We start from the raw sequence: 12,201 nt of genomic DNA, 5'->3' as shown, positions 1-12,201 counted from the left end.
GCTGTGGGGGAGAGACAGGCAGAGAGACAGACAGAGAGACAGACAGAGAGACAGGCAGAGATATAGACAGAGAGACAGACAGAGAGACAGACAGCGAGACAGAGAGAGAGACAGACAGCGAGAAAGACAGACAGAGAGACAGACAGACAGAGACAGACAGAGAGACAGACAGAGATGCAGACAGAGATACAGACAGAGAGACAGACAGAGAGACAGACAGAGAGACAGACAGAGAGACGGACAGCGAGACGGACAGAGAGACAGGCAGAGAGACAGGCAGAGAGACAGCGAGACAGACACAGAGACAGACAGAGAGACAGACAGACAGCGAGACAGAGACAGACAGAGAGACAGACAGAGAGAGAGACAGAGAGAGAGAGAGAGAGCGAGAGGCAGACTGAGTGACAGACAGAGGCAGACAGAAAGAGAGACAGACAGAGAGATGAGGAAAGGGAGGAGACAGAGGCAGACAGAGTGGGGGTACGAAGGCTCAGTTTAACTCACCAGTTTACAATCCTTTGTGGAGAGCTTTGTGAACCATTGGTTGTACTCCAACACTGCTATTATAGCCACTAGATCCCTGCCAGGGACACAGAGACAATATCAATCACCTTGGGATTTAAACACCTTGGGAGAATGGATGAAGGCTGGTTCAGTAAACCCATATCAGGAGGTTAAAGACAATGTCAATGCATATTTATTTTTTTACATTTCAAATAATCACCATTATAATATGAAATTTACAGCATTTAAGAATTTAAATTACAGAATTGAATTACAAAGTGAAACGTTACACATTTAAAAGGGACAAGATGCAGTTGCTACATACATTTTTAGACTTATATATGAATGATATGTACCCATTGGTTCTTGAAGAATATAATTTATAAATGCCCCATCAACTGTCATACCCATCACAACTTAAAATAGAACTGTGTTTATAACTCGATTGTTTGTCAACAAAGTTAATGCAAACAGTCGTGGCTAAAAGTTTTGAGAATGACACAAATGTTAATTTCCACAAAGTTTCCTGCTTCAGTGTCTTTAGATATTTGTGTCAGATGTTTACTATGGATACTGAAGTATAATTACAAGCATTTCATAAGTGTCAAAGGCTTTTATTGACAATTACAATGAAGTTGATGCAAAGAGTCAATATTTGCCAGTGTTGACCTTCTTTTTCAAGACCTCTGGAATCCACCCTGGCATGCTGTCAATTAACTTCAGGGCCACATCCTGACTGATGGCAGCCCATTCATGCATAATCAATACTTGGAGTTTGTCAGAATGTGTGGGTTTTTGTTTGTCCCACCCGCCTCTTGAGGATTGACCACAAATTCTCAATGGGATTAAGGTCTGAGGAGTTTCCTGTCCATGGACCCAAAATATCGATGTTTTGTTCCCGAGCCACTTAGTTATCACGTTTTCCTTCTGGCAAAGTGCTCCATCATGCTGGAAAAGGCATTGTTCACCACCAAACTGTTCCTCGATGGTTGGGAGAAGTTGCTCTCTGAGGATGTGTTGGTACCATTCTTTATTCATGGCTTTGTTCTTAGGCAAAAGTGTGAGTGAGCCCACTCCCTTGGCTGAGAAGCAATCCCACACATGAATGGTCTCCGGATGCTTTACTGTTGGCATGACACAGGACTGATGGTAGCGCTCACCTTGTCTTCCCCGGACAAGCTTTTTTCCGGATGCCCCAAACAATGGGAAAGGGGATTCATCAGAGAAAATGACTTTACCCCAGTCCTCAGCAGTCTAATCCCTGTACCTTTTGCAGAATATCAGTCTGTCCCTGATGTTTTTCCTGGAGAGAAGTGGCTTCTTTGCTGCCCTTCTTGACACCTGGCCATCCTCCAAAAGTCTTCGCCTCACTGTGCGTACAAATGCACTCACACCTGCCTGCCGCCATTCCTGAGCAAGCTCTGTACTGGTGGTGCCCCGATCCCGCAGCTGAATCAACTTCAGGAGACGGTCCTGGCGCTTGCTGGACTTTCTTGGGCGCCCTGAAGCCTTCTTCACAACAATTCAACCGCTCTCCTTGAAGTTCTCGATGATCCGATAAATGGTTGAATTAGGTGCAATCTTACTGCAGCAATATCCTTGCCTGTGAAGCTCTTTTTGTGCAAAGCAATGATGACGGCACGTGTTCCATGCAGGTAACCATGGTTGACAGAGGAAGAACAATGATTCCAAGCACCACCCTCCTTTTGAAGCTTCCAGTCTGTTATTCGAACTCAATCAGCATGACAGAGTGATCGCCAGCCTTGTCCTCGTCAACACTCACACCTGTGTTAACGAGAGAATCACTGACATGATGTCAGCTGGTCCTTTTGTGGCAGGCAGAAATGCAGTGGAAATGTTTTGGGGGGATTCAGTTAATTTGTATGGCAAACAGGAACTTTGCAATTAAATGCAATTCATCTGATCACTCTTCATAACATTCTGGAGTATATGCAAATTGACATCATACAAACTGAGGCAGCAGACTTCATATTTGTGTCATTGTCAAAATTTGGCCACGACTGTATATCCTGGATGGTCAGTCCTTCCACCCGAGAGCCCTGTCTATCATCTGAGACTGGTTACTTTAGCCACATCCCTCAGCTTTTTACACAAACAGTAGTGGGACAACGCTTTGCTATTGCTTTGTCCCTTTAAACATTAATGTTAGAAAAACATGACAAAGTGTATTACTGTATTACTGTTCAGTAGCTGCCATGATAGAGTACTACAGTGCATGAGATACACTAGTGACTCACCGTATTCTCCAGATGACTCGAAGTCCTGCAGGCTGAGATCCCGTGTGTCTTGAACCTAGTGACTCACCTATTCTCCAGATGACTGAAGTCCTGCAGGCTGAGATCCCGTGTGTCTTGAACCTAGTGACTCACCTATTCTCCAGATGACTGAAGTCCTGCAGGCTGAGATCCCGTGTGGTCTTGAACCTAGTGACTCACCTATTCTCCAGATGACTGAGTCCTGCAGGCTGAGATCCCGTGTGTCTTGAACCTAGTGACTCACCTATTCTCCAGATGACTGAAGTCCTGCAGGCTGAGATCCCGTGTGTCTGAACCTAGTGACTCACCTATTCTCCAGATGACTGAAGTCCTGAAGGCTGAGATCCCGTGTGTCTTGAGTCAGATAGATGGTGTCTACGTCCTAGAAGACGTGACAGGAAACAGACTGTGAGCTTCCTTCTCACCACTGTCATAGTAATCAAATAGCTACGTTAAATGAATCGAGCACTTCAAGATGAAGAATTAACAAATGATTTCTAAGCACATTTTATGGCAGCAAACGGTGTGTCTACATCCTGCTAAGTGTGATAGATGTGTACTGGATATTACTGCACTGTTGGAGCTGGAAACAGAAGAATAACATTTACAAATCTGTGTTCGCTACCAATAAACTCTGATTTGATTAGACAGGAAATGACTGTTAGAGTAGGTGTGTCACCACTGTCATAGTGATTCTAGAACCTACAGTACCTAGGCTACATCTTCTATTGAACCGACAAGACAACATGGACATGAACACAAACCTCGTGTCATTCCCCAGATGTAAGGAAATGTTAAAACACACCTGATAATAATAATAAATTTAGTCATAAATAATTATTAGTTAGCCAAGAGGATACTGACCCATTGAACTTCCTCTCTGTAGGGCAGACCCAGCCAGTCCACACACACATCTGTACATCTGAGAGAAACCACCTGGAGAGGGGAGAGAGAGATATATGCCCTATTACTATGTACAGACTCAGTGAGCATAGCCTTGCTATTGAGAAAGGCCGCCGTAGGCAGACATGGCTCTCAAGAGAAGACAGGCTATGTGCTCACTGCCCACAAAATGAGGTGGAAACTGAGCTGCACTTCCTAACCTCCTGCCCAGAGACATATTTCCCTCAGATTACACAGATCCACAAAGAATTCGAAAAACAAATCCAATTTTGATAAACTCCCATATCTACTGGGTGAAATTCACAGTGTTCCATCACAGCAGCAAGATTTGTGACCTGTTGCCACGAGAAAAGGGCAACCAGTGAAGAACACACACCATTGTAAATACAACCCATATCTATGCTTATTTATTTATCTTGTGTCCTTTACCATTTGTACATTGTTAAAACACTGTATATATATAATATTATGACATTTGTAATGTCTTTATTGTTTTGAAACTTCTGTATGTGTAATGTTTACTGTTAATTTTTATTGTTTATTTCCCTTTATATATTCACTTTGTATATTATCTACCTCACTTGCTTTGGCAATGTTAACACATGTTTCCCATGCCAATAAAGCCCTTGAATTGAATTGAATTGATATAATATATATAGAGAGAGAGAGAGAAGACAGAGAGAGAGACAGAGAGAGAGAGAGACAGAGAGAGAGACAAGAGAGAGAGAGAGAGACAGAGAGACAGAGAGAGAGAGACCGAGAGACAGAGAGAGAGAGAGAGGGAGAGAGAGAGAGAGAGGAGAGAGACAGAGACAGAGACAGAGACAGAGACAGAGACAGAGAGAGACAGAGACAGAGACAGAGATATATATACAGTGCCTTGCGAAAGTATTCGGCCCCCCTTGAACTTTGCGACCTTTTGGCCACATTTCAGGCTTCAAACATAAAGATATAAAAACTGTATTTGTTTGTGAAGAATCAACAACAAGTGGGACAATTGGATATTTCAAACTTTTTTAACAAATCAAAAACTGAAAAATTGGCCGTGCAAAATTATTCAGCCCCCCTTAAGTTAATACTTTGTAGCGCCACCTTTTGCTGCGATTACAGCTGTAAGTCGCTTGGGGTATGTCTCTATCAGTTTTGCACATCGAGAGACTGACATTTTTTCCCATTCCTCCTTGCAAACAGCTCGAGCTCAGTGAGGTTGGATGGAGAGCATTTGTGAACAGCAGTTTTCAGTTTTCCACAGATTCTCGATTGGATTCAGGTCTGGACTTTGACTTGGCCATTCTAACACCTGGATATGTTTATTTTTGAACCATTCCATTGTAGATTTTGCTTTATGTTTTGGATCATTGTCTTGTTGGAAGACAAATCTCCGTCCCAGTCTCAGGTCTTTGCAGACTCCATCAGGTTTCTTCCAGAATGGTCCTGTATTTGGCTCCATCCATCTTCCCATCAATTTTAACCATCTTCCCTGTCCCTGCTGAAGAAAAGCAGGCCCAAACCATGATGCTGCCACCACCATGTTTGCCAGTGGGGATGGTGTGTTCAGGGTGATGAGCTGTGTTGCTTTTACGCCAAACATAACGTTTTGCATTGTTGCCAAAAAGTTCAATTTTGGTTTCATCTGACCAGAGCACCTTCTTCCACATGTTTGGTGTGTCTCCCAGGTGGCTTGTGGCAAACTTTAAAACAACACTTTTTATGGATACCTTTAAGAAATGGCTTTGTTCTTGCCACTCTTCCATAAAGGCCAGATTTGTGCAATATACGACTGATTGTTGTCCTATGGACAGAGTCTCCCACCTCAGCTGTAGATCTCTGCAGTTCATCCAGAGTGATCATGGGCCTCTTGGCTGCATCTCTGATCAGTCTTCTCCTTGTATGAGCTGAACGTTTAGAGGGACGGCCAGGTCTTGGTAGATTTGCAGTGGTCTGATACTCCTTCCATTTCAATATTATCGCTTGCACAGTGCTCCTTGGGATGTTTAAAGCTTGGGAAATCTTTTGTATCCAAATCCGGCTTTAAACTTCTTCACAACAGTATCTCGGACCTGCCTGGTGTGTTCCTTGTTCTTCATGATGCTCTCTGCGCTTTTAACGGACCTCTGAGACTATCACAGTGCAGGTGCATTTATACGGAGACTTGATTACACACAGGTGGATTGTATTTATCATCATTAGTCATTTAGGTCAACATTGGATCATTCAGAGATCCTCACTGAACTTCTGGAGAGAGTTTGCTGCACTGAAAGTAAAGGGGCTGAATAATTTTGCACGCCCAATTTTTCCGTTTTGATTTGTTAAAAAAGTTTGAAATATCCAATAAATGTCGTTCCACTTCATGATTGTGTCCCACTTGTTGTTGATTCTTCACAAAAAAATACAGTTTTATATCTTTATGTTTGAAGCCTGAAATGTGGGCAAAAGGTCGCAAAGTTCAAGGGGGCCGAATACTTTCGCAAGGCACTGTATATATATATAGAGAGAGAGAGACAGAGAGAGAGAGACAGAGAGAGAGAGAGAGAGAGAGACAGAGAGAGAGACAGAGAGAGAGACAGAGAGAGAGAGACCGAGAGACAGAGAGAGAGACCGAGAGAGAGAGAGACAGGAGAGAGACGAGAGAGAGAGAGAGAGAGAGACAGAGAGACAGAGAGAGAGAGAGAGAGAGAGACAGAGAGAGAGAGAGAGAGAGACAGAGAGAGAGAGAGAGAGAGAGACAGAGACCGAGAGAGAGACAGATATATATATATATATAGAGAGAGAGACAGAGAGAGAGAGACAGAGAGACAGAGAGAGAGAGAGAGAGAGAGAGAGAGAGAGAGAGAGACAGAGTCAGACAGAGAGACAGAGAGAGAGAGAGACAGAGAGAGAGAGACAGAGTCAGAGACAGACAGAGAGACAGAGAGAGAGAGACAGAGACAGACAGAGAGACAGAGAGAGGGAGACAGAGAGAGAGAGACAGAGAGAGAGAGACAGAGAGACAGAGACAGAGACAGAGACAGAGAGACAGAGAGAGAGAGACAGAGAGACAGAGACAGAGAGAGAGAGACAGAGACAGAGACAGAGACAGAGAGACAGAGAGACAGAGACAGAGAGAGAGAGAGAGAGCGGACAGTCAATGTAGTGATACACATCCACATCCAGACGCAACAGAACACAGATATAGGAGAGAGGAGGGTCAATGTAGTGATATGCGGGCGCACACACACACACACACACACACACACACCACACACACACACACACACAATAAGGTATTGTATTCACCACACGGTCCTGGTTCTGCTACTTTGTGGTTGTCCCATAGAGTCTGTAGGCTGGTGATCCTCTCCGGAGGCTCCATACTCAGCTTCTTCATCAGCTTCCTGTCACACAGACACAGGACAACAACACCACTAGAAGGCTGATACAGAACACAGGTTACAGCTTAACAGGCTACTAGGTTCAGGATAGCATTGTTACGACAGCAGAAGACTAGTGAGACATGAGTCCTCAGGTTGTTAGAGTCTATAGGAGTCTACAGCCATATCTCAGGCCAAGTGACTACTATGCAACACATAACAGAACCAATATGACTCTGATCAGATGTAGCTGACTGGTTTATACTATATAAAGACATAACAGAACCAATATGACTCAGATCAGATGTAGGTGGCTGGTTTATACTATATAAACACATAACAGAACCGATCTGACTCAGATCAGATGTAGGTGGCTGGTTTATACTATATAAACACATAACAGAACCAATCTGACTCAGATCAGATGTAGGTGACTGGTTTATACTATATAAACACATTACAGAACCGATCTGACTCAGATCAGATGTAGGTGGCTGGTTTATACTATATAAACACATAACAGAACCAATCTGACTCAGATCAGATGTAGGTGGCTGGTTTATACTATATAAACACATAACAGAACCAATCTGACTCAGATCAGATGTAGGTGGCTGGTTTATACTATATAAACACATAACAGAACCAATATGACTCAGATCAGATGTAGCTGACTGGTTTATACTATATAAACACATAACAGAACCAATATGACTCAGATCAGATGTAGGTGACTGGTTTATACTATACAACACATAACAGAACCAATCTGACTCAGATCAGATGTAGGTGACTGGTTTATACTATATAAACACATTACAGAACCAATATGACTCAGATCAGATGTAGGTGACTGGTTTATACTATACAACACATAACAGAACCAATCTGACTCAGATCAGATGTAGGTGACTGGTTTATACTATATAAACACATAACAGAACCAATCTGACTCAATCAGATGTAGGTGACTGGTTTATACTATATAAACACATAACAGAACCAATCTGACTCAATCAGATGTAGGTGGCTGGTTTATACTATATAAACACATAACAGAACCAATATGACTCAGATCAGATGTAGGTGAATGGTTTATACTATATAAACACTGGCACTTCTGCACATTGTTCTGCATTAATTTCTGTACTTCATTCATACTTCTCTTTTCAAACAGCAACATAGTTGTAATAGTTTCATATACAGTGCATTCAGGAAGTATTCAGACCCCTTGACTTTTTCCACATTTTGTTACGTTACAGCATTATTGTAAAATTGATTAAATTATATATATTTTTCTCCTCATCGATAATACCCCATAATGACAAAGCAAAAACAGGTTTTTAGAAATGTTTGTAAATGTACTAAAAACAAAAACAACTAGGCCTCCCGAGTGGGGCAGTGGTCTATGGCTCTGCATCACAGTGCTAGCTGTGCCACTAGATTCTGGGTTCGAGACCAGGCTCTGTCTCTGCCGGCTGTGACTGGATGACCCATGGGGCAGCGCGCAATGTGCCCAGCGTCGTCCGGGTTAGGGGAGGGTTTGGCCCAGCATCGTCCGGGTTAGGGGAGGGTTTGGCACAGCGTCGTCCGGGTTAGGGGAGGGTTTGGCCCAGCGTCGTCCGGGTTAGGGGAGGGTTTGGCCCAGCGTCGTCCGGGTTAGGGGAGGGTTTGGCCCAGCGTCGTCCGGGTTAGGGGAGGGTTTGGCCCAGCGTCGTCCGGGTTAGGGGAGGGTTTGGCCAGCAGGGATGTCCTTGACCCATCGCGCACTAGCGACTCCTGTGGCGGGCCGGGTGCAGTGCACGCTGACACGGTCACCAGTTGTACGGCGTTTCCTACGACACATTGGTGCGTCTGGGTTAAGTGGGCATTGTGTCAAGAAGCAGTGCGGCTTGGTTGGGTCGTGTTTCAGAGGATGAACGGCTCTCGACCTTCGCCTCTCCCGAGTCCGTAGGGGAGTTGCAGCGATGAGACAAGACTGTAACTACCAATTGGATACCATGATATTTGGGAGAAAAAGGGGTAAAAAAAATAAATTAATACTCAGTACTTTGTTGAATCAACTTTGGCAGCGATTACAGCCTTGAGTCTTCTTGGGTATGATGCTACAAGCTTGGCACACCTGTATTTGGGGAGTTTTTCCCTTTCTTTTCTGCAGATCCTCTCAAGCTCTGTCAGGTTGGATGGGGAGTGTTGCTGCACAACTATTTTCAGGTCTCTCCAGAGATGTTCGATCGGGTTAAAGTTCGGGCTCTGACTTGGCCACTCAAGGACATTCAGCCACTCCTGCGCTACCACTCCTGCGTTGTCTTGGCTGTGTGCTTAGGGTCCTTGTCCTGTTGGAAGGTGAAACTTAATCCCAGTCTGAGGTCCTGAGTGCTTTGGAGCAGGTTTTCATCAAGGATCTCTCTGTACTTTGCTTTGTTCATCTTGGATGAGTCTCCCAGTCCCTCCCACTGAAAAACATCCCCACAGTATGATGCTGTCACCACCATGCTTCACCATAGGGATGGTGCCAGGTTTCCTCCAGACGTGACGCTTGGCAATCAGGCCAAAGAGTTCAATCTTGGTTTCATCAGACCAGAGAATCTTGTTTCTCATGGTCAGAGTCCTTTAGGTGCCTTTTGGCAAACTCCAAGCGGGCTGTCATGTGCCTTTTACTGAGGAGTGGCTTCCGTCTGGCCACTCTACCATAAAGTCCTGATTGGTGGAGTGCTGCAGGTTGTTCTTCTGGAAGGTTCTCCCATCTCCACAGAGGAAATCTGGAGCTCTGTCAGAGTGACCATCTGGTTCTTGGTCAGGGCCCTTCTCCCCCGATTGCTCAGTTGTGGCCTTGCTGCCAGCTTCTAGGAAGAGTCTCGGTGGTTCCAAACCTCTTCCACTTAAGAATGAAGGAGGCCACTGTTTCCTTGGGGCCATTTATGCTGCAGACATCTTTTTGGGTACCCTTCCCCAGATCTGTACCTCGACACAATCCTGTCTCGGAGCTCTAGGACAATTCCTTTGACCTCATGCACTGTCAACTCTCAGACGTTATATGTGTGCCTGCTTTATAGTAAAAATAAAGAAAAACCCTTGAATGAGTAGGTTGTGTCCAAACGTTTGACTGGTACTGTATATATATGACTGGTACTGTATATATATATGACTGGTACTGTATATATATATGACTGGTACTGTATATAGATGTACTGTATATAGTAATGACTGGTACTGTATATATATATGAACTGGTACTGTATATATATATGACTGGTACTGTATATATATGACTGGTACTGTATATATATATGACTGGTACTGTATATATATATGACTGGTACTGTATATATATGACTGGTACTGTATATATATGACTGGTACTGTATATATATGACTGGTACTGTATATATATATGACTGGTACTGTATATATATATGACTGGTACTGTATATATATATGACTGGTACTGTATATATATATGACTGGTACTGTATATATATATGACTGGTACTGTATATATATGACTGGTACTGTATATATATATGACTGGTACTGTATATATATATGACTGGTACTGTATATATATATGACTGGTACTGTATATATATATGACTGGTACTGTATGTATATATGAGGCAGTTTAGCCATTTTATTGAAGTGTATTTGGGTAGTTAAGAACAAATTCTTATTTTCAATGACGGCCTAGGAACAGTGGGTTAAACTGCCTGTTCGATTTGTACCATGTCAGCTCGGGGGTTTGAACTTGCAACCTTCTGGTTACTAGTCCAACATTCTAACCACTGGGCTACCCTGCCGCCCCGAAATGGGATTCGTTACCTGTAATCGTTATAATAAATTAGATATTGTGCACTGTTGGCATACAGTATACTGTAGATAAATGCAGACATATTTTTTTAACTTCCAGTGCCTTGTGTTCTAAAAATAGGTTCCTAAAGTGCTTGAATAACATATATTATGCGAGTACTAAAACAGTCAATAACAATGTCAAACCCATCCTGACAGAGGGTGAACTACAGACCTACAGGGGTTCTACACAGCTCAAACAGTCAATAACAATGTCAAACCCATCCTGACAGAGGGTGAACTACAGACCTACAGGGGTTCTACACAGCTCCAGAGAATCACTAGCATCACTGTCCATGACCATCTCAACTGTCTGTGGCGTGTCCATCTCCAACACAACAGAGAGGCTTTGTGTCCCAGTAATAGTCTGGGATTCCTAATTCCTGAGAGACCTCTTACCATTGACCTTTAAAGCCTGATCGCTAACAGCCACGGCTGTTTACATACTGTAGCGATACTGTTTCCTGGACGCCTGAAAAGAGGTTTCTCTTGCTAAAGAGATATTATATCTCAATGAGACAGACTTGGATAAATAAAGTTTTGAATAAAGGAGAATGTTCTCAGAGTTGTACACAGAGCAGAGCATAGGTAGTTAACATGGCTATAGGTCTGTACACAGAGCAGAGCATAGGGAGTTAACATGGCTATAGGTCTGTACACAGAGCAGAGCATAGGGAGTTAACATGGCTATAGGTCTGTACACAGAGCAGAGCATAGGGAGATAACATGGCTATAGGTCTGTACACAGAGCAGAGCATAGGGAGTTAACATGACTATAGGACTGTACACAGAGCAGAGCATAGGGAGTTAACATGGCTATAGGTCTGTATATAGACACTGGGGAGTTAACATGACTATAGGTCTGTACACAGAGCAGAGCATAGGGAGTTACCATGGCTATAGGTCTGTACACAGAGCAGAGCATAGGGAGTTAACATGGCTATAGGTCTGTATATAGACACTGGGTAGTTAACATGGCTATAGGTCTGTACACAGAGCAGAGCATAGGGAGTTAACATGGCTATAGGTCTGTATATAGACACTGGGTAGTTAACATGGCTATAGGTCTGTACACAGAGCAGAGCATAGGGAGTTAACATGGCTATAGGTCTGGATATAGACACTGATACACTGGGTAGTTAACATGGCTATAGGTCTGTATATAGACACTGGGTAGTTAACATGGCTATAGGTCTGAATATAGACACTGATACACTGGGTAGTTAACATGGCTATAGGTCTGTATATAGACACTGGGTAGTTAACATGGCTATAGGTCTGTATATAGACACTGGGGAGTTAACATGGCTATAGGTCTGGAT

The 12,201-nt window shown here is 43.4% G+C and overlaps 1 pseudogene; it reads right to left on the bottom strand.

The window, feature by feature from the left end:
• Positions 1-428: 428 nt before the first annotated feature.
• Positions 429-12,201, bottom strand: part of LOC116371612 (F-actin-uncapping protein LRRC16A-like) — an 87,562-nt pseudogene continuing 75,789 nt past the window's right edge.

The sequence above is a fragment of the Oncorhynchus kisutch genome, unplaced genomic scaffold, assembly GCF_002021735.2.
Source record: "Oncorhynchus kisutch isolate 150728-3 unplaced genomic scaffold, Okis_V2 scaffold3444, whole genome shotgun sequence".
NCBI lineage: Eukaryota > Metazoa > Chordata > Actinopteri > Salmoniformes > Salmonidae > Oncorhynchus > Oncorhynchus kisutch.
Note: the sequence above shows the minus strand (reverse complement) of the source record. Positions and strands in the feature narration are given on the sequence as shown.